We start from the raw sequence: 25773 nt of genomic DNA, 5'->3' as shown, positions 1-25773 counted from the left end.
CATCTCTTTATACTTCCTAGACAATTATGAATGATTTGAGAGCCAATTGGCATTATTGAGCTGAAATATGATATCTTTACTGTTAGTGATTCATGTAATATCGGCCATCCTTACTTAAACCACAACTTTAAACTTGGGATTTGGTTAGCCCGACTTCAGAATACGGGCCCTTTAGTTTAAACTTATGGTTTATCTTTTGATTGGTGAAGGCCTTTACGATTTCATAGTTGCCAACATAACCATGTCTTGTACCGCTTTTTGGAAAACCCTTCTTTTTTGGCCTTTAAAATAATGTGTACGCTTTTTCCAATAACAAATGATTCTAAAAGAGGGTCCATTATTCTGTCTTGAAAATCACGTGTTTGAACTACCCAATGTCCATTTCATATGAAATTTGTCCCTTTTCATGAAAACATATAATTTTAAATACAGTAAACCTGCATTTACCGAAATGGAACACACAAAAAATGTTGGAAACTACACAGTAAAAACGTTGTTTAAGACTTTATACACGACTGCTTACTATATGAACCTTACAGTAGTTGTTTAACAGTTTAAACAATCATGTTTGATTTATTGAAGATTGGATATTGATAATTAAACTTTGTTGTTTAAACTTTTTAAACGATTATTGTAAGGTTCATACAGTAAACAACGTTGTATAAAAAATTTAAACAGCGTTTTTATTGTTGTATAATGGTAAATGAATGCCCAGTAAATGAGAAAATTTGCAATACCGTCTTGTTTTTTGCTTTTCAACCAAGACAGGTTTTTAATTGATTTCACCTTTCCATGAAAGATTGATGCTACTATATTTCATCTCAAATAATATAATTTGATGTCACTGTGCTCTCTTTGTCGTAGACAATCTTTTCTATATGCATGTCTGCACTCTGATGAATTAGTAAAACACACACAAATAAGATAAAAAAAAGGATTTGTATAGCGCACTAAGGTTCTCGTCCTGGACTCTGACCAAACAGCGTTTCTCAATTTTTTTTTTGTCCAGTTTGTATCTTTAGATGGTATTTTGTACCTGTCCACCAAATATCGACAATGACCTCTAATCAGTCCATTATGATTTGAAGAGCTCACTAGCAAAATTGGTTAGCTCCATTTTCCATCAAATTTGATTTTATGTCTAATAGTATAGATTTTTAGTAGCTCCATAAGATTACTAAAGAAAAGTTGAAATTCCTATTAAGAAATAAACTAGAATGGCAAAGAAAACTCACTTTTTTCAAAAGGGGTTAGGTCCATTCTAGTTTAGTTGCAAAAGAGGTTAGGTCCACACAGATTTAAAAAATAAAAATATATTTAAAAAATGTGAAGACAGGTAGATTTCTGTTATTCCCAATTTTATGTCCTCAAGAAAATTCAATTTCGCATAAGAATATTGCAATAAGGGAACATTAAAAAATATATTTTCTTGGAGTGGACCTAACCCCTTTTGCAACCAAAGTCTTCTGAAAAACTCATTTGCCAAAAGGGGTTAGGTCCATTTTTTATAAATTTTTATTGTTTTCTGTCTCTAAACCTCTAAATATTTAGTCACTCTGATGTTCCAAAAGAAAATTTGAAATTCAAGTGAAAACGTGAATGAAAGTGGCAAAGAAAAATCACTTTCCACAATGATAATCAAAAAATATATAGAAAAAATTGAGAGAGGTATATTTCTTTTATACCCAATTGTTCACATAATAGGGTAGTACATTATGACAAATTTCTCTGGTTTAATATTGAGCATTATTGGACTGCGTAATAATTACCTCGGCCACTCTTGTTAAATCGTAAATTTTCCATATGTTTCCAGGGACCAACTACCTGCAAATATTACTTTTGTTACACACTTTAATCTCAGACAAGTCTCATGTAACGTAGTTTTAACACGAGGGGGGGGGGGGGTAGTCACCTTATTTTTGGTTTGAATACGAGGGGGGGGGGGGCAGTCACCTTATTTTTGGTTTTAACACCACTCTACGATACTCATTTTATTCATTTTGTACTCGAGTTCATTGCATTATAATGTATTCAATGATAATTATATTCCAGAATTTATACTTCAGCTTTGTTATCCAATATTCTATGATATGTTCAGCTATTTTAATTTTAATAATTTTCTGGGTTGAATTATTCAATATGTCATATATATTATAGATTTTAGATTTTGATTTTATTAGATTACATTTTAGTGTCTATGGTAACCTTTCTCATTTCACCAATTCGTCATAAATTTTATAGTATGAACGATATTGTTGAACGATAATTGTATTGCTGATTTTCCTGATATTTTTATGTATAGAGCCTAGGTTACTATCTATTTTATGTGCACGTATCTAGTGTTATCTTTATGTTAAAACGCCCATGCTGAAAAACTGTCAAACTTAACATGCTTGTATACAGATATGACGAATTAAATTTGTAATTTTGTAGCTTTTGATACTGGTATTTTTCGTTTTTTTGTAATTTTTAATCAATCTTTTTTTATTTTTCAACATGTTTTTTATTGTACGATTTAAATTTGAATATGGAAATAAATAAATTGAATTGAAATGAATAAATAAGTATCATAAAACTCTTCTTCCTTTCTTTCTCCACTATTTTCCCGTTTCCCCTCTTCTTCCCCTTTTCAACTACACAATAATAGGGGTGATTATTCGCAGCCACCTTTGGAGAAACGGCGCCCCTTTAAAGGGGGTACTCCAGGCTGAAAAAATGATATGATTTAAACAAATAAACAAAAATCAGACAAACAAAACACTGAAAATTTGATCCAAATCGGACAAGGAATAGCAAAGTCATGACATTTTAAAGATTTTCTATATTTCGGTGAAACAGTTCTGTGCAGGTCCTGTGCATGTCTTCATGAATAGTCAATGAGCATACATATCCTTATATGTTCGTTTTTTTGTGTTCATTACATGTAGTTATGTTTATTCAAATATTCCCCTCAAAGACCTAGTATTATGGAATGAAAACTTTCATAATGCACAAGATATTCCTTGCTGTAATTTATTTCATTATAACTCTAGTCATAAACACACGTGCATGAAAATATCAATCACTTATGGTTTCTTGTAATAATATAAAAAAGGGGAGGTGGGAATTGGACTTCATTTGGCTAACTAATGAATATTCATGACGACGTGTATATAATTATTTAATGAAATATTTCTAATTTTTTTTAATTAAAAAATTTCATTATTTCTTTTCAGATTTTGATGACATTTTGACCATTTTGCCTGGTGAATTTTACCCCATTTTTTTTATAAATATAACTGTTTTCAGCTCGGAGTAACGCTTCAGTTAACAGTGCATTTTTCTTGAATGCATTTTCTTTTAAAATAGCTCGATTTCCTTTGCATTCACATTATTCGCAGTTCTGGGTTCGAATCCCAGCCATGGCGTAATTTTTTTCAGCAAGAAATTTATCCACATTGTGCTGCACTCGACCCAGGTGAGGTGAATGGGTACCCGGCAGGATTAATTCCTTGAATGCATGAGCGCTGAGAGGCAGCTCGAGCTAAAGCCGGGGTAATAATAATAATAACAACGCGCCTCGGAATAGAATATTTCTAGATAGATGGCGCTATACAAATGCCTATTATTATTATTATTATTATTATTATTATTATCTCAATGCTCTAGGCACTGAATACGTGATACATATAAAACCCTGACCATTGTATCTTATTATTGGTTAACGATAAAAACGATTTTGATCATGATAATGACGATGAAGACGATGGGGATGAAAAATGACAGTTACAAATATCATTATTACACAGTAAAAACACTGTTTAAATTTTTCATACAACGCTGTTTACTATATGAACCTTACATTAATTGTTTAAACAGTTTAAACAAGTGTTTAAATCTTAAACAACAAAGTTTGATTTTCAATATCTAATCTTCAGTAAATTTAACATGATTGTTTAAACTGTTGAACAACTACAGTAAGGTTCATATAGTAAACAGCGTTGTATAAAATCTTAAACAGCGTTTTTACTGTGTAAGGCCTATACAGAGGCATTATTTCCTCGGCTATCGGATCCTTATCAATATGTAGAATCATCTTCTCAGAACTGCTAATAAGGAACTAATGACTATTTAGACAATGGATCAGATCAAACGAATTGTCAATCAATATATGTTATTTAGCAATTCTATTTGCAATATTCCCAGCGACTTAATCATTGGCGACACCATTATTGAGAAAGTCACCTCTCCTAAAATTTTGGAAATTACTAAAGATCAAAAATTATCTTTGGAAAGTTCACATTGACAGCGTATGCAAAACTTTTTTTTCCAGAAATATCGGAACGATTAACAAACATTTGCTATTTCCCATCATCAACTCACTTGACTTTATATATACCTTACCTTAATAAAGGTTTCCTTGTTTGGGGGAAACGCTTCCAAAGTTTATCTTGACAGACTTTACTTGCTAAAAAAATTGTTCGTATTATTTCAAAAGAAAGTTTTTCTTCTCACACTAATCACATTTTCTATGCCAATACAATTTTGGAAGTCGACGATCTTTTTTTATTTACAATTCATAATTAAATACAACAGAAAGAATTGCCAAATATTTGTTTTCCAAATTTATTCACTAAACAGATCACTAACAGATCCATACATAAGTACCCAACAATACATTCAGACTCTTTTTCATATTCCATTGATAAGAAAACAGTTTTGCAAATAGAAAATTTGCGTTTATGGGCACTAAACTCTGAAATTGCAGCCTAAAGTTACCTCAAAGATTGCAAGCATTTAAACAAATAATGAAAAACATATTGCTTCCCAAATACACTTCACCTCAACATTGACTGACTATTTTTATCCCCCCCCCCTATCCCTTTTCTTTACTCCTTTTAGCTTTTCATTGTACTTTTGCCCACTGTGCATTTGTTGAATTTATTTATGTTGAATTTATGTAGTCAGTTCAAACAGTGATGGGTTTATTCTATGTTTTACCACGTGAAAGACAGTTATCGTGATACTACTCGTATTTATAGGGATCTAAGATATACAAGTCCTGCTTTTAATTTAGGTTCCGCAACTTTTTTTTGGATTTTGTCGGAGAAACATCTTATTGTACTTGTATGGGTATTGAATACTTTGTTAATGTTGTATACATATTCACATTTTCAAATTTACATTGTAATAATTTTGTTTGTTTATCATGTATGTGTTATTAGGAATTATAATTACAATTATTCTCTGTTGATTATGTAGGTATTACTAAGAATTGTAAATTAAAACAAGAGTGGAAAATGAATTCAAATCAAATAAAAAAACCAAATCATATCTATAGCTTTTCTGTTATGGTCATTGTCATTATCATTCTTATTAATGATAATCAGCATCTTTTCATCATTATATCATTATTATCATGATCATTTCTATTATTATCATTGCTTTTTTAATTTCTTTTTTTAGAACGAAATGAAAGCGGAAATTGAATACAAGCTCGCCTACCAAATCGACACCATTGAAGGAGACAATGACTGCACCCGGGAGAAAACTCTATCCCAAGCTGAGGTTGAGGGGGATGACAAATTAATAAAGGCCTTATCCGTTAATGGGGGAGATAGACTGGACTTTGTGAATGAGATCCGAACATCATACTTCTGTCTAGAGAGGTAACAGTACTGTGTTTATGCTTCCATTGCGAGGACAGAATCAGCGATTTCAAACGTTGATTCAAAACGCCGATCGTAAACGTAGTTCTGGGAGTGCTGTTTATGCTTCACTTTTCAGAGCAAATCATGATCTCCAGCTGGCTTCGAATCGTAAAGCGAGGTCAAATTGGGCGCGCCTTTTTTCGAAAGTTTTTTTTCCGATTGTTGTTATTACGTAGAGATAACATGGAGCAATACGACTGTATTTGCCCGCGGATTTTCATCTCACCGGAAGCATGTACGTTTACGATCGTGGTTCTGTTTATGCTTCCCCAGAAAGCCTGATTCTGGTCAAACGACGTTTACAAACGCACCTTTTTGTGAGTTTACGATCGGCGTTTTGAAACAGCGTTTAAATGAAAGTAAGCATGGACGCAACCGTGTTTTCGACTAACCACGTTTGGAAACGCTGATTCTGGCCTGTAAAGTGGAAGCATAAACACGGCCTTGACTGAAAACCAAAGAAAATTTCAGTCGAAGGATTTAGTGTATTAAAACTTTCACAAAGGAATTTGCTCTGTAATCACAATTAATAAGACAGTTCAGATTGAGCATTTCGTTGCATGTGCCCGCCCCACCGGACGGATATCCAGACAGTGTGGTTTTTGTGGTCGACATTTTCTGGACATGAAGAAATTACGTTAAAATCTAATAATTCCAGGCAGAGACATATTTTTGGCCTCACCAAATTTTCAAGGGAGGATATTTTCTATCCCCATCTAATTTCTTTCACAATATTGAATGTATATATGAAATTTATTCTCTTTATCATTTTCTGTTTCCATTTTAATTATTTCCCTAAATGTTGCTTTTACATGGTCTTATGCTCACGTTGTCGGGGGAGGGGGTGTACTTATAAAGAAAAATGAATATTTTTATTAGGAGACTGTACCTTACAAGCTCCATTATTTTACCAGCCTTCTTTATTAATCATGACTTTTTTCTGCAGGTAGAAATTTGCTATGTGTTTTATTGCTTATGTACGTGTATATCGAAACGTGCGATAAAAATGTAAATGTTGAAAATGGAAATGAACGAAACGAATACATACATAATTATATATATATATATATATAAATGTATATATATATATATATATATATGTATATATAAATATCTTAAAGTTTCACGTATTGGCTTCTCTAATGGTAACAAAATATGCTGAAGATAATGCTTTCAATGCCAATATAGTATTGTATTCAATGATATCACATTGTATATACTCCTGAAGAAGACGGAGGTCCGTCGAAAATTCGGGTAAAGAACAATAAAAACTATATTGGCATTGCATTATCTTCAGCATATTTTTTTTTATATATATATGAAATTATGTATGTATTCATTTCGTTTATTCATTCATATTTATATATATATTTATGATTAAATGTATATTTAACAAATTTTTATCATATTTGTATAGACATGAGGCAGCAGACTACCCGGGTGATATGATGAACAGCTGGATAATGGGAGGTAACACACAGATCCTCAATCTAGTATCCGACGTTAAGCAGTTCATAATTCGGTAAGTTCAACCTCAACATTCGGCATTATTGTCCATATTTACACAAATGTACACTGAATAGCATAGCAATACTTCTTTTTTCCCTCTCTCCCTCTCGCTTCTTTAAATGCGCCTTGGGCACTCTGCGGACTGAATCTGGCGCACTATAAATCCTGTTTATTATTAATCATTATCATCATCATCATTACTATTAGTCTTATTATTGTTATTATAATTATTACTGATCTTACTATTCATTATTATCAAGACACATAATCATGAACTGATAGTTTTATTTTTTTTAGTTTTAAGTTTTATTGTCTTTTTTAATGTAATGTATATAGAGTATATACAGTAATGGTCAAGAATGTGATATATCCAGTCTTAGTTTTGATTTGATGACTTAAATATTGTTTTTAATCACGGCGGACCTAGATTTTCTGCAAGATCAAAATATTTGGTTTCTCATTCTCATGTTTTCGACATTATGTGTAATCAAGCTATTGCCAATTAACTTCAATTTTCATATCTCATTTTTGTTGTATGTTTATATCATTTGACACGTGGGGGTGTATGAACTGCTTGAAATGAAATTGCCTTTGAAATTGTCGGTTTTCCAAAGTGATTTTCAAGCTTGTGTCGGGAAATAGCAAATTCCAATTGAAAACTTCAAAAGCAATTCAAGATAAAAATTAAAAAACGAAAAAAATAATAATCTAAAAAATAAACGGGATCACTTAGTATACATTAATGTTCTATGGAATGAAAAAAAATCTCCTTCATTTGATTAATTTCTTTCAATTGGTGAATCAAACCCGCTGTGTCTTCCTGGACTCTGGACAAACGATATACATGTATTTTCAATTTCTTTGTCCGGTCTGAATGTGAAGACAATGTCACAACCCGGCCACCAAATGTCGACAATGACCCCTATTCTTCTCCATTGTCATTGAAGAGTTGATACCATGCGCGACCAAAAAAAAAGAAAAGTAAAAGCATGTTTTTTTTCCAAGATAGCGCACGTTACGTACGTACGTAACGTCTTAGGAGTGTCAAAAACAACCAAATAATAAAAAAGTAACTGTTTTATTAGGAAAGCTACGTGTCAAATTTTCAAGGATATAAAAAAGACTAAAATGTTTTAATAAGGATGTACGTTTTGTCCCAACAGTCAACACTAAGTGTTTAGAGTCCGATTTGCGCATGTGGGAGGTAGGGCCGAACTTTTAACCCGATGATATGCATGATCTAGGTAAAGATAAAACCGACGACCGAAGTTCGTGACATATATAGCATGTATAACAATTAAAATATCGCTGTTCTCGTTTTGGGATTCAATTCGAGAATATACTTGCCAAGGGTATCGTTTTGTTTCCAATACTTGTTAAGGGTAGGGTTTCACACACCTATACCTCATAAGGGTGCAATTTCAGAATAAGGAAAATACTTGTTTAGGGTACTTTCCGGGACCCAATGGTCGCGCATGGTATCTCACTATGGTGTGCGAGGGAAGGCCTTGGAGTGGTTCAGGAGCTACCTACTTAACAGACAACAATACGTGTTTGTTAAAGATCATAACTCCAATTTGAAATATGTTAACTGTGGAGTCCCCCAGGGTAGCTTATTGGGCCCACTTCTTTTCACAATTTATATAAATGATTTCTGTAGATCATCCAAAATATTATCCCTTATCTTGTTTGCAGATGATTCGACCTTATTTTTTTCTCATCAGAATCCACAAACTTTAGTTGATGTTATTAATTCTGAACTTATTAATGTTACTGAGTGGATAAGAGCCAATCGATTATCTTTGAACCTTAACAAAACAAAATACATGTTATTTAGTAATTCCATAGACAAGTTACCGATGAACATTATATTTGATAATACCCCATTAGAAATGGTACCTTACACCAAATTTCTTGGAATAACAGTTGACAGTAAACTTTCTTGGAAAAATCATATTGAAAATATATCCAAAATAATTTCACGAAATATTGGTATTATTAATAGGCTAAAATTTTGCATTCCCTCCACATCATTAATCATGCTCTACTCATCCTTAATCTTGCCTTATTTGAACTATGGGATTCTTATTTGGGGTGATACCCATCAATATTTATTAGATAAATTGTTGCTTTTGCAAAAGAAAGCACTTCGTATTATTCATAGTACATGTTTCCGTTCTCATACGGACCCACTTTTTCTAGAAAGTAAACTGTTGAAAGTCAAAGACCTGTATTTACTACAGTTAGGGCACTTCATGTATAGTTATAATAATAATGCACTTCCCCATATTTTTGATGCCATGTTCCCTAAAAATCAATTTTATCATAACTACCCCACGAGACACTCTGACGAACTTCACATCCCACTTTACTGGCCAAAAATACATTCCTATTCAACGGTCCTAAATTCTGGAACTCACTCGCTAATAATGTTAAAGACAGTGTCTCCTTGAATTCATTCAAACGTATCCTGCTTAATTCCTATAATTCTTCTCAACGGAACTAACATTTCATTATCTTGATTATAATCCTTACATTTTTCACTTTTATTTTATCTTTTTTCATCTATATTGTCCAGTCATATCCTTTGTTATTTCACCAGATCAAGCTGGTTCATGGTCAGCCCTTTCCCATTCTTAGTTTTACTCCTTTTTAAAAAACTAGTTGTCTTGTACTGTCCTGTCTCTTGTTTTGTCTTGTCTTCTACGTCTTGTCATCACCTCTCTCTGTTTTTTTCCTGTCTTGCGCAACATATCCTTTGCAACGAAGACCTCTTTGTGTGAAAAGCTTTGCATTTGTTCAGTTTTTATGTTTCCGTCAATATGATTTCTTTTTCTCTTTTTCTTTCCTGTAATACATGCATGTACGCATATAGTAAGTCGACTATAATTTCTTCTTTTCCAAGGGGGATCCACAATTTTACAAGCTTTGCTTTTAAGTGGATCCCCCTCATTTCCATATCCATTTATGCTCTATATTATACTGTTTTTTTACGAAGTAAGAATGCCCTTCTGTAAAATTGTATTTGATTTGTATTGTTTTATATTACTTTGTATTATGTTTTGAATGGAAATGAAATAAAAAAAAGAATTGAATTGAATTGAATAGGTGTTATTACAACACCTTTTGTTGTTACATTTACAATACATTTAATCTCTAGGGTGTAATTTTAACACCTCAGGGTGTGGTCCTCTGTTAACACCAATTGGTGTCAGTTTTAACACCGCAGTTTTTACTGTGTGGGTGCTAAAATACGTAATTGTATTTCTACTGTATAGATGGTCAGACTGTTGCTGGGTCGACATGGTGAATTACGTTCCTCCTAAGTACTGGACTTTTCGAATGACAGTCAACCTCGTCCCCAGAGAGGATACAAACGCTATCAATAACCCACCTCAAGTTACTGGCACACCAGTGAAGATCCTAAGCAAGGGTTGTCGGAGGACAAACATAACCATTCCGGGTATGCCACTGACTATAGATATTTATCTATTATTTCATTAATATTACCGCATCAAGTTTACTTAATCATTCATATACTTATACATACATATATATATACATATAGATATGTATATGCATATTCTTTGACTATTCTTCATTTACTTTGATATTATTTACTTTCCGTGACGGGGGACATACTTCGTTATTTCATCGTATATGTATATATATATATATATATATATATATATATATATATATATATGTATATATATATATATATGTATATATATATATATATATATATATATATATATATATATATATATATATATATATACTAATTCTGTTTTGTTGTTTGTCTGTTTGTTTATAGCTATTGATAGCGATGGTGATGAAGTACGCTGCCGATGGGTGCAATTACGTAAGGGAGAATGCGAAACAAACTGCGGGGGCACGTCATCACAAATAGATTGGTCACTTGAGGTATGTGATTTATATGAAGTAATGCGATTCTGTGAAATCGCCAAGATTAATAAATAAATGAATAAACAAACAAATAAATGAATAAATAAATAAAGATTAAACCAAAAAAAATGGAAAATGAATAAAAGTATAAATCATAACAACAATAATGATGATATAAACAATTACGTGATACAAAAAAATAATGAAATAATAATGATATTGATAAATATTATCCCTAATGCTTTAAAATATAACATATTTATGGAACTATCAACTTACGTTTTACTTTTCGGGTAGTTTTTTTTTTGTAAATCTAACTCATTTGCTAGGTGCTTAATGGATCGATTTCATTCGATGTTATGAAAGCAAACACAGGATGTTGCAAGTGGTACCTCAACAGCAAATAGCGGAAGATAGTCGAGATGAATTATTCATCATGCGGTTTGCCTCAAGTAGCTGATGACACGTAAAATACACAGTATGAAAAAAAAATAACAGCTATACATAGAAGTGACCCGATAGTTTCTCTTGAAAAACGAATTACCACAACTTATCTTCACGTAAATATCCGCGTTGACTGTATCATAAAACTTAAAAAAGGCGGACTTCTTGATATCCACAAAGATTAAACCAAGTTTCAAATCTCACATTTGATTAAAATGTTCAATTTTCTGTGCGATCAACGTTGTCACCTTTACAGAACACCGCGGCAGGATGCCAGCTGTCGGTTAATCCTAGACGTTCGACAGTGGGTTGGTACGGAGTGCCCATCATGTTTGAGGACTTCAACAGAAAGGGCGAAGTTCTTAGCAGCGTGCCCTTCCAATTCATGCTGAGGATTGTGGGCAAGCGGTCATGCCCGAAGCCGGAGATCGTCTCCTCCTTACCGGATTGTCTGATGCGACCAGTTGGTGAAGATTTCAGCATCACGCTCACTGCTCGGGCGGTAACTCCTGGATCAAGGTATGATCAAACCACCGTAGAGGGCGTCACACTTTGTCGGCGTTGCCGCCCTCTACGTTCATTGGCATTATAAAAAAAATCGTGTAGCTATATTTGGTATCGTGACCAAAGATCGATCAAATCTACCGATTTGTAAGTGAGTCTGTCTGGGACACATAAAAATTGCCAGATATCAACCCGAATTCTGGTATATTCTCACCATTAAATCAGTTGATTTGACAATTTTTTTTCACTTTATTTCCAATTCGTCTAATGCCAATTCGTCCAATTTTCAACTCGTCGACTATCATTTCGTCTACCATAAGTTCGTCCACTCACCACATTGTCTACTTCCATTTATTCTAATGCCATTCCGTCTAATAACCAGTTCGTCCAATAGCCAGTTAGTCCATATACCATTTGGTCTAATTGGATTAAATGTTAGATTTTGCAAAATGAATAGAAAATAACATGGATATTAGACCAACTGGTTATGGGACGAAATGGTCAGAGTCGAAATGGTAATTCGACGACATGGTTATTTGACAAAATGGTTGTTAGACCAAATGTTGATGGAAGGAATGGCATTATACTAAATGAAAGTAGACATGTGATGAGTGGACGAATTGGCAATTTACCATTTTTCGGCTGGACAATACAGTCAAGAGCATATTGGTTATTTCTTGTCTATCCTTTTGAATGAGTACCTCGGGTTCGGCCTAATTTGATTTGTGGGACACAATAGTCCGTAAAGATGAGTTATTAGTCTGTGAAATGGAATTAATTGTAGTGTAGAACTACTTAAAGGTCAGGTCCACCGCAGAAAAATCTTTATTTGATTGAAACAAATAGAAAATGCAAAGAACAACAACATTGAAAATGTTATCATACTTTAATGGAAAATAAGTCAAAAGTTTTGACATTTTCAAGTTCCGCTTATTTTTCAGAAAAACAGTTATCTGAATAAATCGTCGGCGGTCATCCGAACCGTCGTTTCAGTCAATTGTGGTTAAAAAAAAAATCGATTTGAGATTTTTGCGGAAAATGAAAGTACGAGTCTTACTCTATTCGTAACTAAATTTCTAGTTAGCAGTTTATTTCATTTTTTGAGATATGAGATATTCCTCACCCACTATATATAATTTAAGGAAGGTATGGATTGAATTATACAATATTTTAATATTCACAGATTTGAAAATAAGGAACAACTTTGCTGAACGATATAATGTTAAAACGAAAGTAGCTCAGGGAGCAATAAAACTTAGTTTCACACGACAATGAGGAGAATATTGAATATTTCATGTGATAAAATACAAAAATTAGTAGTGAATGAGTGACGTCATCAGTGAGCTTATTTGCATACGGATCATGATGTACATACAAAATCGTTTGACTTATTAAATTCTCTTCTCTGGAGGAAGCGACTTGACGATGTGATAAATAAGACCTTAAACTATCGTCACTTAAAATCTTTCTGTTCCATGCAGGATTCGGTCGATTATGACAACTGGTCTTCTTGGCATGCACAAGAGCGAGATCAGGGATGTCCCTGAGAGACCTCAAGAGTCCTATGTCATTGTAACATGGACACCCCCATCGAGTGAGGAAGGGCGGACCAATACCCTGTGCTACCAACCGGAGGATTCAAATGGGCAAGTTCAAGATACACAGCAAAAAGATATGGTGTTAACCGGTGTACAAAGAGGACCACACCACTTATTTTACACCGGTGTTAAATTGGTGGTGTTAGTTTTACACCTATGGGTGTTATTACAGCACCTTTTGTTGTTACATTTACACTCTTTGGTGTTATCTTTAATCTCTAAGGTGTAATTTTAACACCTCAGGGTGTGGTCCTCTATTTACACCAATTGGTGTCAGTTTTAACACCGCAGCTTTTAAAGTGTAATATAGTATTTTAGCACCACTTCGCACACGCTTTCTGCAACATTCAGAATCTATTAAAAAGGCCTGTCAAGTCACAATGGACAGCTTAGGGGCCATTGTCGAAGGTTGGTGGATCGTGACAGCACATCGTCTTAAGATTCAAACCCGACAAAAAATGCAATTTTTATGTCGTTCATCCAAAGTCCAGGACAAAGTTGCTGTTTTTATTTACATACTTTCGACCATGACTTTTTGATTATTCGTTTTCATGAAGGCATTTTAAAATATCTTTTCTAATGTTCTTGAATCTGTCGTGCGCCGTGGAGCAAAAAACCCCATGTTGTCCTCCATCTGCGCCTCAGCGCTTCGAAAAGAAACGTGCTTAAAACTTACTCATGGTACCATTTGTATAAAACGAACTGAAACGGCTGTATCGTCTCGCCATTTAATAATTCATTTAACGATTAATACTAAATTGACAATGACTCCATATTTTTTTATCTTGCAGTTTCCAAGGAGAAATGACTTGTATTAGTCTCCTTGTGGGAGGTAAGCGAAAAGAGGTATTAACAATTAATTTCTTGAGCAGACGCGTCTATTTTTCGTAATTTTCTCCTTTTTTGTGAGGGGGGGGGGGGGGTCCATCTAGAAAACACTTTTCCATGGGCGTTGTACAAATTCGAAAATTTCACCAAGGGCGTAACCTGGGGGGGTGCACTGGGTGCACGTGCACCCTCCCGCTGAGGCAGAGAAGTTCCGACACTGGCAAGCAGATTCAAGATTTTACATTTTTAACCCTTCTGCACCGTCACACCACTTCAGTTCCACCTCCCCATGCTCAAACCAGCCTGCACCCTTATTTTCACACAATTGATCATCGCAAAATACAACAAATCATGGTGATTCAAATGAAGAATTCATTTATCTTCCATTATTTAGATGCTACAGCAATCAGCGGACCGATTCCTGATCCAATTACTTCCAGACCCAGCTCTGGCCGGAAGATTCACAAGAGCGAGTCGGTTTTCATGATCCGGTTTGATAAGAGCGTAAGTGATACATATGTATATATATATATTGTGAAAGAATTGATGAAGAGAACAATGGCAGGCGAAGCTTAAATCAAGCCTTCCCAGAGCTATTTGCTCTTTGGAAAAATTGACTGACAGAGACAGGTTTGTGGCTAGTGCGATCCCGCTCCGATTGACCGTCAGATGGACAAATATTCTACACTTTACCAATTATAATTTCCTTCTTTTGGGTGTAGGTGGGTTTTGAGCACTCAAAAAGCCGACATGCCTTATTTTCGGCATCACCATTTTTTCCAAAGGGCAGATAGCTCTGGCGAACCTTGATTTAAGCTTCGCCTATACTACCATTGTTCTCTTCATCCAATTGTTTCAAAAACTATTTAAAGAAAAAAGAGTTGCCAAAGCACTCTGCTGTTGTACATGTATAATTTCACACATTTATTATATTTAAGTTATGCGCGGGAAATCCAGAGGGTCAATGCGTCTCCGAAAACACCTTTATTTACATAAATAGTGAAATAGTTCAATACAATGAGATTTCCATCAAAATCGAATTTAAAGCGAAGAAGGTTTGTTTAATCTTTTTACTCACATCAAGATAACGTTTTTTTTTCGGTTTTTGTCTCACCTGCATAGCAGAGTGAGACTATATGCGCCGCTTTTCCGACGGCGGCGTCAAAATCAAATCTTAACCTGAGGTTAAGTTTTTGAAATGACATCATAACTTAGAAAGTATATGGACCTAGTTCATGAAACTTGGCCATAAGGTTATCAAGTATTACTAAACATTCTATTACAGTTTCATGTCACATGACCAAGGTCAAAGGTCATTTAGGGTCAATGAACTTAGACCATGCTGGGGGAATCAACATCGAAATCTTAACCTGAGGTTAAGGTTTTGAAATGTCATCATAACTTAAGAAATTTATGGACCTAGTTCATTAAACTTGGACATAAGCTTAATCAAGTATCACCAAACATCCTGCATGAGTTTCACGTCACATGACCAAGGTCAAAGGTCATTTAGGGTCAATGAACTTTGGCCGATTTGGGTATATCCTTATACTTATACTTATCACTGAACATCCTGTGCACATTTTAGTTCACATGACCAAGGTCAAAGGTCAATGAACTTTGGCCATAATGGGGGTATCTGTTGAATTACCATCATAACTTTGCAAGTTTATTGATCTGACTTTTTAAACTTGGACATAAGAGTAATCAAGTATCACTGAATATCCTGTGCAAGATTCAGGTCACATGATCAAGGTCGAAGGTCATGTGAGGTCAATGAACTTTGGCCACATTGGGGGTATATGTTGAATTACCATCCTATCTCTGTAAGTGTATTGGTCTAGTTCATAAAACGTGGAAATAAGAGTAACCAAGTATCACTGAACATCTTATGCGAGTTATAGTAGTTTTCAAAGTCAGCACTGCTGCTATGTTGAACTGCGTGATGCAGGTGAGACGGCCAGAGGCATTCCACTTGTTAAAAGATTTGATTCAAGAAAAGATTTTTATTAATCTTTTTTTCCACACATTATGTCATTTAATACAAAATGCATGTAATACTTAGCAAATATTATCATACATGTATACCAAAAAAACAACCACTGATTTTTTCAAGGAAAAAATAATTTTGATTTTTTTTCCAGTGCTATCAATTAACGTTATTTTTTTATTACTAATATTTTTTTTTTTGGGGGGGGGGGTGGTGATGCACTGGTTTTACAAGCAAAGGGACACAAAGGAAATAGATCACTTTTTGAATATTGAAAATAATTTCCATAATGACTATGTTAATACGAAAATTATATTCGAAATATGTTTTTAGATCAAGCGACCCACTGCTGGGAGTGAGATCCGGTTACTTCGGGCCGATGGATCGCATCTTCGTACCGTTCCCGTCGAACCCGCCGGAGGTGGATACGATGAAGCAGTGGTATATTACGACAACGAGATCGTCTTCGCCATCCCCGAGGAACGCCTGCAGGAAAAGCAGACCTACAGGATCGAACTTCCCGAAGGGCTGGCCGGGGAACCTGGTACAGAGGCGTGCAGGCTGCCGTCTGAAGCTGCATCGTGGGATTTCACGGTCGTCGGGGGTGAGTTCACTTCAAAGCGGTGGATCCACCTCCATGGCTCACTTCGACTTCGGTCGGTCTGGATATTCGGTTTTGTTGGTGTTACTGTACACAGCAAAAACTGTGGTGTTAACCGGTGTATATAGAGGACCACACCTTACACCGGTGTTAAATTGGTGAAGTTAGTTTTACACCTACAGGCGTTATTACATCACCTTTTCTTGTTACATTTACACTCTTTGGTGTTGTCTTTAATATCTAGGGTGTAATTTTAACACCTCAAGGTGTGGTCCTCTATTAACACAAACTGGTGTCAGTTTTAACACCGCAGTCCCGGACCGCAGTTTTTACAGTGTAGCAATGGGAATCTTCAGGAAGGGCCTGTGAAACCAGAGGTTGTTTCACATAGATTATGACTAAATTTTGACTTAAGTATGACTTAGAGCCATGCTTGAATGCTGACCCACACGTCATGATGTTACGTGCAATACGCATTTTATACCGCACGCAATTGGGAATCTAAGCGCTACCCTAATTCTCCCCGTATAACTTGTGAAACGCCTCCCTGGACGATGCATCTGTAGCTATGTACACGCTAACGTATTTATGGCAAGCCATCTTTTCATTGCATCAACCCTGTTTCTTAAGTTGATACAAATGATATCTGGGGTCCGTAACACAAAGCAATCAGTCACTAAATCGATAGACCAATCAAGATCATTGTTTCACGCGCGTTTCGTTCAAAATGCCGATTAGGAACCAATCACAAGTGTTCTTTCGCTAAGCTTTGTGTTATGGGCCCCAGACGATCATGGTCAAAAACGGTTTGTCATACGTCTGATGACATGGGAGGATATTATTACTGATTGATCTTTTAGTTACAAAGTTACAATCTACTGAAATACTTGAATATAATTGGATCGTAGTTTTAGTAAGTTGAAAATCACCTTTCGTTTCATGAAACGCTCCCGGTCTGGCATTCCCAATACATCCAACGTTCTTGAGAACAATGCAAATCAATCGATCAAGCATGCCCTTGCTTACTCTAACAAACGAAGATTAAATTGTTAAATACAATGCACAATTATTTGAGAAGTGGTTCATTGTCTTGTAAGCGATTTTCACGACCTATTTGCTATTTCCCATTTAGATGCAATACAACATGATACAATGATAAGCAGTAACTTATGAAAATCAACGACAAATCTTAATGGCCAGTATTCTCAAGTCGGGTTTAACTTAAACTCAGGTTTAAAGTTGTGGTTTAAGTATGGGCAGCCAATTATTACATAATCACGAACAGTAGGGGAAGGCGGGGTAAGTTGAGCATAGGGGCAAGTTGAGCCACCACCCCCATGATAATAACGAATGTGTCGGACATTGTGGTGGTGGCATGTATTAATGACCCATTGCATAACCCTTAACCCCACCACTTTGTTTTCACCTTTGAAACAAAAAGTACTTTTTAGAGCGAAAATTACAAATTTCAGCCAAAAAAGTAAAAAAAATGATGTAAAATAGATAAGTGCTTTTTGCCAAAACACGTCTTTAAATATACAGTGCGTCCCAGAATAAACGAAACCGAGATTTAGCGATCATTTATCATAACTTAATCATAAATAAAATAGACAAATGACCTATCAATTTAAAGCTGAGAATCTCCTCTTTCATCTGATATTACTTAGGTTATTTCTCATTCACGCATGAGTGAGCAAAAACAATTTGAAGAAAGGATACCAAAAACTCATTTGGCGGGGGGTATCTGGGTTTCAAAAAGAAAATCACATTTCTGAAAAGTTCAATAGTTTTTTCAATATCTGCTCTTTAATTTGGTGCCTAAATTACAGAAAATGGTCAAGAAATAAAAAAGTTCTGGTCATTTGAAATAAGGCTTGTATTTCCATAATTTCATGAGATAAACGTGTTTCCACCGGTTTCTCACAGAAGCTTTCGTATGGTGAACAAAAGATTTAATGCATGGCTGATCGTCAACAAAACAGAGTGTCGAGAGAGTTTGAAAGCCAGCCTGGAGAACCTCTTCATTTTATGAAATTATTGAAATTCAAGCCTTATTTCAAATGACCAGAACTTTTTTATTTCTTGACTATTTTCTGCAATTTAGGTATCAAATTAAAGAGGAGATATTGAATTTTTCAGAAATGTGGTTTTCTTTTTTAAACCCAGATACCCCCCGCCAAATGAGTTTTTGGTATCCCTTTTTCAAATTGTTTTTGCTCACTCATGCGTGAATGAGAAATAATCTAAGTAACATCAGATGAAAGAGGAGATTCTAAGCTTTAAATTGGTAGGTCATTTGTCTATTTTATTTATGATTAAGTAATGATAAATGATCGCTAAATCTCGGTTTCGTTTTTTCTGGGACGCACTGTATTATAGAAATAATAACAATATTGTTAGTCCAGGTATGAATTCTCATTCTTGTCATAGTCTTTTACATGATGAATGCATAAGAAATGTGTGGATGTGAAAATATCGCAATGAGTTTGGACTGGGGTAATTCAAGCCAAACCAACATGGGGCAAGTTGAGCCATGGTAATTCTTATGGTGATGTATAATAAAAAAAAATAAAAATATAAAAAGCCATTGATATGCAGGTAGAAATGAGCAAACTTACATGACTGTTCATTTACTTTTCGAAGATGTTAGTATATATAGAGAATTAGCTAGTAAAAAGACTTAAAATGAAAAATTTACATCCTTGTTCTTCCCGCTTACATTTTGTACATAGTTTTTGTGGCTCAACTTACCCCAGAAGGTGGCACAACTTATTCCATATATCGGGCAAGTTGAGCCATTTGACATCGTTTTTTTAAAGGTCACGATGACTTTCGGTGTAGGGGTAGAAAGTTATATGTAGGTGAAAAACATTTCCCAAGAATCAAATTTAAAGAGAGGGTACTTATTTCTACAATATTACTACTCATATCAATTCTAACATGCAAAAAATGTCATAACTTACCCCGCCTTCCCCTAAAGATATGCTTCAGCTTATTCGGCTGTCAAATCATTCATAATTGTGTAGGAAGTATAAAAAGAGGATTGTCTTCACCATCGACGAATCAGGAAAGAGCACAGTTAACATAAAAAACATACAAGTTAAAAGAATTTCGATACTTTTGGCTTCCCATACTTTAACCACAACTTTAAACCTGCAAGTTAAACCTGACTTCAGAATACGGGCCAATAAAACGCTCGCAAAATGAGGATCTGGTGCAAAGTTATTTTGTCAGACTTCCGTCATAAGATTGCACAGATACAATGTAGTAGCACTCCCGCAAGCGTTCTAGCAGTATTCTATTTAATTAATTGATTTATTTATAATGTGCTGTATTCCGAGAAATTCCAGGATTCGTTTACGATTTGCCCATAATTCAAATACCATTTTAATTTACACCTGTAGATAAATCATTGAGATAACTTGGGTAGTAGGTAACTTCATGACCAGCTTATTAATAAAATGCTGCGTCTCAAGTGCAGCACAAAGCAAATAGATTTTTTAAATAAATAAAATGGTCTATTAAAAAAAATCCAGATGAGTGTGTTCAAATATTTGAATGCCGTTCTTTTTTTTATAAAGATTTTTACATCAATTGTAGCTTTATCACCATGGCAACTACCATAGTAGCAGCCTGATGGTTCAGTACCCTATCACAACCAAGGTTTCCATGGAAGATAAATACAATAATGGCATATTAACGACAGGTGTAAATCTTTCCCACTCTCACATGTCACGCAATCGCTAATGTGCTGGTGGGTGTTTCATAAAACTGTCCGTAAGTAAAGAGCGACTTTAAGAACGACTGATGAACCTTCAATATAGGCGCTTAATCAACATGAACGAAAATGTCATTGTGAATATCATTTACCACAAGAAAGAAAAAGCAGTCATTCTTAGGTTCCATGAGCCTAATTACATCAGGAAGGCTAAAGATAATCGTTCGACCCAACCCATTCGATTTTTTTTTCTCAATTTGATATTGCTGATTGACAAAAGTGTATGAATATAATTGAAAATCTAACAATGATTCTAGAAATAGAAACTACTGAAGTTCCTTTGCCTAAATTGAGAAGATATATCAATGATTTTGGAACTATTTTTTGACTGGCGGAAGAATAAGGGCTATTTTACTGTTTCAGTTGATACGTTTGGTCCCATCATAGTTATCTTCATAATTGGAGATTTATTCTTACAATGAGCTGGCTACGATACCCTTTTCTGGTCAGATATGTCAGATGTAATATCCTATCCCATAGCAGTAAACATTCGACCCTCTGATTACAAGTTTATTTGTTATGAATTTTTCAAAAGTGCAGTTTTAACACACAAGTCTCTGAGAATGTTTTACGCGCGTGACACCCTTAACTTACGGATAGCATTATGAAACTCCACCAGGTGAGAAAGCCCATTCATGTATTTTCCATTCTCATCGCAGATTATAAGGCGACTCCTGAAAAGCCCACCATCCGGAAACCAGCCCCACATTGCTACGAATCCTACATGGAGATATTTATCCTTAAAATGATGGTTCCGTACGAGGATCCGAAGCACGTGTACTTCCGGGAGCCAGCATGTATTGCTCGTGTCTACAACGCGACCCATTTCGTCATGCTCACCGACTACCAATTCTGCGGCACGAATATCGTGAGTTCTTTCTTGATACCTCATTCCTACTGCTTTTCGTCACGAATGCTACGATTGGCCCTTCGTAAGTGGTCCCAGTCGAAAAACTTTGAACAATTCAGTTTTACGATCATTACGATTTTCACGACCGATCTGATACGATTACCTCACGAGTACCACAGCGTGAATCGTGACAGTGACAACTACGTAATAATGATGATCATGAATAACCATTGGCGTAAATGCATGTCGTTATACTATTCAGGTTTGTGGCAGGGATGAAACCATAGTTCATATTACCGCTTGGAATTAAGTCCGCCAGTATGAAAAAAGACAATAATAATTGATGCTGCTATCACAAATACCTTTACAAAAACCTATTTCATACCATGTGACCGTAGCAGAAGAATGACAAATTAGATGATGATAATGGTTAATAATTAATACATAAATGTTAAAAAGTTGAAAATGGTATTGATATCATATGACGATGTCACGATTAAATCCGCAGTCCTATTCGTAAAGAAATCGTAGTGATTTTATCGAATCGTATCAGATCAGCGGTGGCGACCGTATTGATCGTAAAAAGATTGAACGGTATTTTTTTTTGGCGCTCAGCTCTGGAAAAACCAATCGTGGCAATATACCGTACCGGATTTCTTTACAGTTTGAACGGGGCGTTACGATTTCCACGACTGATCTGATACGATCAAATCGTGGTGCGAATCATTACATTAGAAACTAGGTATTATACAGCTTATAAAGGCCGATCATTATGGACCGCATGACAGTGGGCAAGAGGTAATATTATGTCGTGTCGTGTTATATTTCAGAATACGAAGTTATCATATCGTTAATATAATACAAGAATTATCTTTATCAATCGGGTGAGTCTTGATGGTCTAGTGGCTCTGACTCTCGCCTTTCAGAGGGTAGCCGGCAGAATGAATTCCTTGAATGCACGAGCGCTGGAAGGCAGCGCGAGCTAAAGCCGGGGTAATGATATAAATGCATCTCGGAATAGATTGTTTCTAGATAGATGGCGCTCTTTAGATGCCTATTATTATTATCACTATTTTCATTATTATTATTATTATTTTCATCGTGATGGTAAGAAGTGGAGTTAGAAGCATATAGGCCTTCTCGTTTTCCACCTCAATCTTGTTGCTCTCCTGAGATAATGATCATCATTACAATTCTCTTACAAGGAACCGCAAAGAGGGAACGGTGCTTTGGTAACCAACGATATCCGGATCATCCAGGACACAGTCGGACAATCCGACTCGGTTACCCGGTCAGGCGGGTCTCTGATACACATCGTCTGTAGGGCGGATCACGTGATTTTCGTTTCGCTGGATACAGATATTGAAGTGACGGCTGAAGATACATGGGATGGATCAATAGCGGTGTATAACTACAGCCTCATGTTGTATGGAGATAACGCCTACACCAGCCCATACGGGTTAGTATGACTATGATACCCCCCCCCCCCGGGACCTAATTCAAGGATTCCAATTCCGCGTATCGCTGGTAGGAAAGATAAAAAGGCCGAAAAGTTGAAGGGTGTCGCCGCGGCCTCACCCACCCCCCCCCCCCCCCCGCAGAAACACACAGAACACACGTCGGAGACGCACGCAATATGAAACGTAATATGATTCGAGCATTGAAATGATGCCAAATCAAAAAATTGTAGTATCTAAACAACAAAAATTGTCATTACAGGATTCAAATCTCCGGTTCTCGTCTACGCAAATGGAAAAAAAGTGCCTCACTTAAAATTGAATTTAGTAATATTTTTCGTAAATCTTGATAATGATAAAGGTGTATCAAATAGATAATTCAAAATGGATGGTTTTAACACCACATGAACAGGGCCCTGTGAATGTTTTTTTTTCCGACCAGGGGTGGTGATTTCCATTTGACAAGCAAAAAAAAAAAACAGTTACTGTGAAAAAATATAGGTCATTTTGGTTACATTTATAGTACAGCACCCCCTTTGATAATCTTGGGGGTGCTTCAGCACTCCACGTCCCAGGGCCATGCACGGGAAACATCCGATAATGTTAAAAATACACATTGATATCCTTTCCGTCCAGGTATTCCAGCTACCCTGTTCAGGCTCCTCTAGGAGAGAAACTTTACTTCAAGGCGAGCACGGAGAGAATTGGAAACCGACGAAGAGAAATTTATTTGAGAAGCTGCACTGCTACTCCTTATCCGAATCCCGGCGACCTCCTCTCACATCAGTTCATTGACAACAAGTAAGTTGTTGACCTTCAAAATCCTCGTTCCCACTGTCAGGAGTAACGCCACGACTGAAGCAGCATTCTTACTCGTTGATTAATCGTAATAATCGTGTCAGATCGTATCAGGTCGGTCTTGGCAATCGGTATTGATCGTAGAAAAGATTGAAAAACTGTCGTGTGAGCCGTTGCGAACGCCACAATTGGCCTACAGTACCTGATCGCAAAATATACTTGAACCGTCAGAAATCATTCCACTATCATGACTATCCATGATATCAGTACAATTGCTCCGACTGATCTGATATGAGCACTGCCATTACCCCCCACGATAAAACAAAAAACGTTTTAATCTTGGCACGAATCGTAACCGTGAGAATTAACTTTATAATAGTTTCCACTGTCACGATTCGCTCCACTAACGCCACGATTGTACTTTCGTAGCTGATCGCAGGAATTTTGTCAACTTACTGACATTTCACGTGTGAAGTTACGAGGTAATGCTATTGGATACGATTTAAAGCGCTCGGATGGGATAGGGTCACGGATGGTCATTTTCAGGCGCCACGACCTGGTATCCCGTTCAGATATCAAATATAGTCCGGTGGGATTGTCCCAATTGTGTATACGGTTAGGTAATGATCGGATACGAACATCACGATCAGATACTTGATTTTGGACTATCTGGTACGTGCATTTATGTTTGGATACGACAATTTTTTATATCAAATTTCATTATTGACATTTTCTCATTTCTGCTCTTGTGTTTTCTCTTTCACTCATCCACATCCTCTCTCTATCCCCCAAATTCACCCCCACCAAACGTATCCACTTCAGCTGCCCTGAGGACGATACTGTTACCATACAACGCATCTCTCGCAAAGAGATCCAGTTCTCCATCGAGTCATTTGCGTTTCTTCGTCATTTCACGAGCGAATCGGTAAGGAAATAGAGGAGTATATTGTTGTTCTTATCATTATCTTTAGTTATTTATTAAATACTATTAATATTACTATTATGGTTATCGCCTTCTTTATGCAGGCTAGCCTCATTAGTGACGCACACTGTTCTCCCAGAGGGCGCTGTACTGGTGGATCTAGGGGAGGGGGCTAAGGGCTTAAACCCCGACTTGTTCACACTTTAAACATGTTAAAGGAGGAAAACGAACAGTAACTCCATAAACCCCCCCCCCCCCCCCTCTTTCCCTGCTTACGATGCTCCCCAAACAAAACAGTACATGGACTTTTCGCATTTACCATGTTTCCTACGGAGATATTTTCTACAACTCCGATAAACCGGGACGGCATAGGAATCTCTTGACTCTGGACGAAGACATATTTGCAATTGTTCGTCCGGTGCAAATCTTTGGATTATCCGCTGTCTCAGTCCACCATCTTTTTGCCAAAGCCTCTCAGCTCTCCACTTTGATTTTAATTTCTTCTTTTTCTCAAAGGAATGCATGTGTGAGGTGTAAATAGTGTCTCCGTCGTAAATGCAAAAACTCCCTTGTGGCGGATATACGGAAGAAAACCGGGGAGGGTTTAGAACGCAGACTGTCGCAGCCGCATAGGGTCAAACCAAATAGTAAACGATACAATTAATAATTCCCGCAAAATTTGATGCACTTTTTTAGGGATTATGGATGAGTAATAAAGTACTTAAAATATTATAGTGATCTCGTAAAGGTCTAAAATGTGCGATTCTTTTGAACGCGCAATTCTTACGAACATCCATTCGGGTGAAATGTGTAGCTCTATAGCAAAAACAAAAATCAAGCACATGGACCCATCTTAACTTGTGCATATTTCGAATATTCAGATACTAAAGTATCT

The 25773-nt window shown here is 35.9% G+C and overlaps 1 pseudogene; it reads left to right on the top strand.

The window, feature by feature from the left end:
* LOC121417695 overlaps positions 1-25085 on the top strand; it is a 54876-nt pseudogene extending 29791 nt beyond the window's left edge.
* Positions 25086-25773: the final 688 nt, after the last annotated feature.

Source organism: Lytechinus variegatus, chromosome 6 (assembly GCF_018143015.1).
Source record: "Lytechinus variegatus isolate NC3 chromosome 6, Lvar_3.0, whole genome shotgun sequence".
In the NCBI taxonomy this organism is placed as follows: domain Eukaryota; kingdom Metazoa; phylum Echinodermata; class Echinoidea; order Temnopleuroida; family Toxopneustidae; genus Lytechinus; species Lytechinus variegatus.
This window is presented reverse-complemented; position numbering and strand designations above follow the sequence as displayed.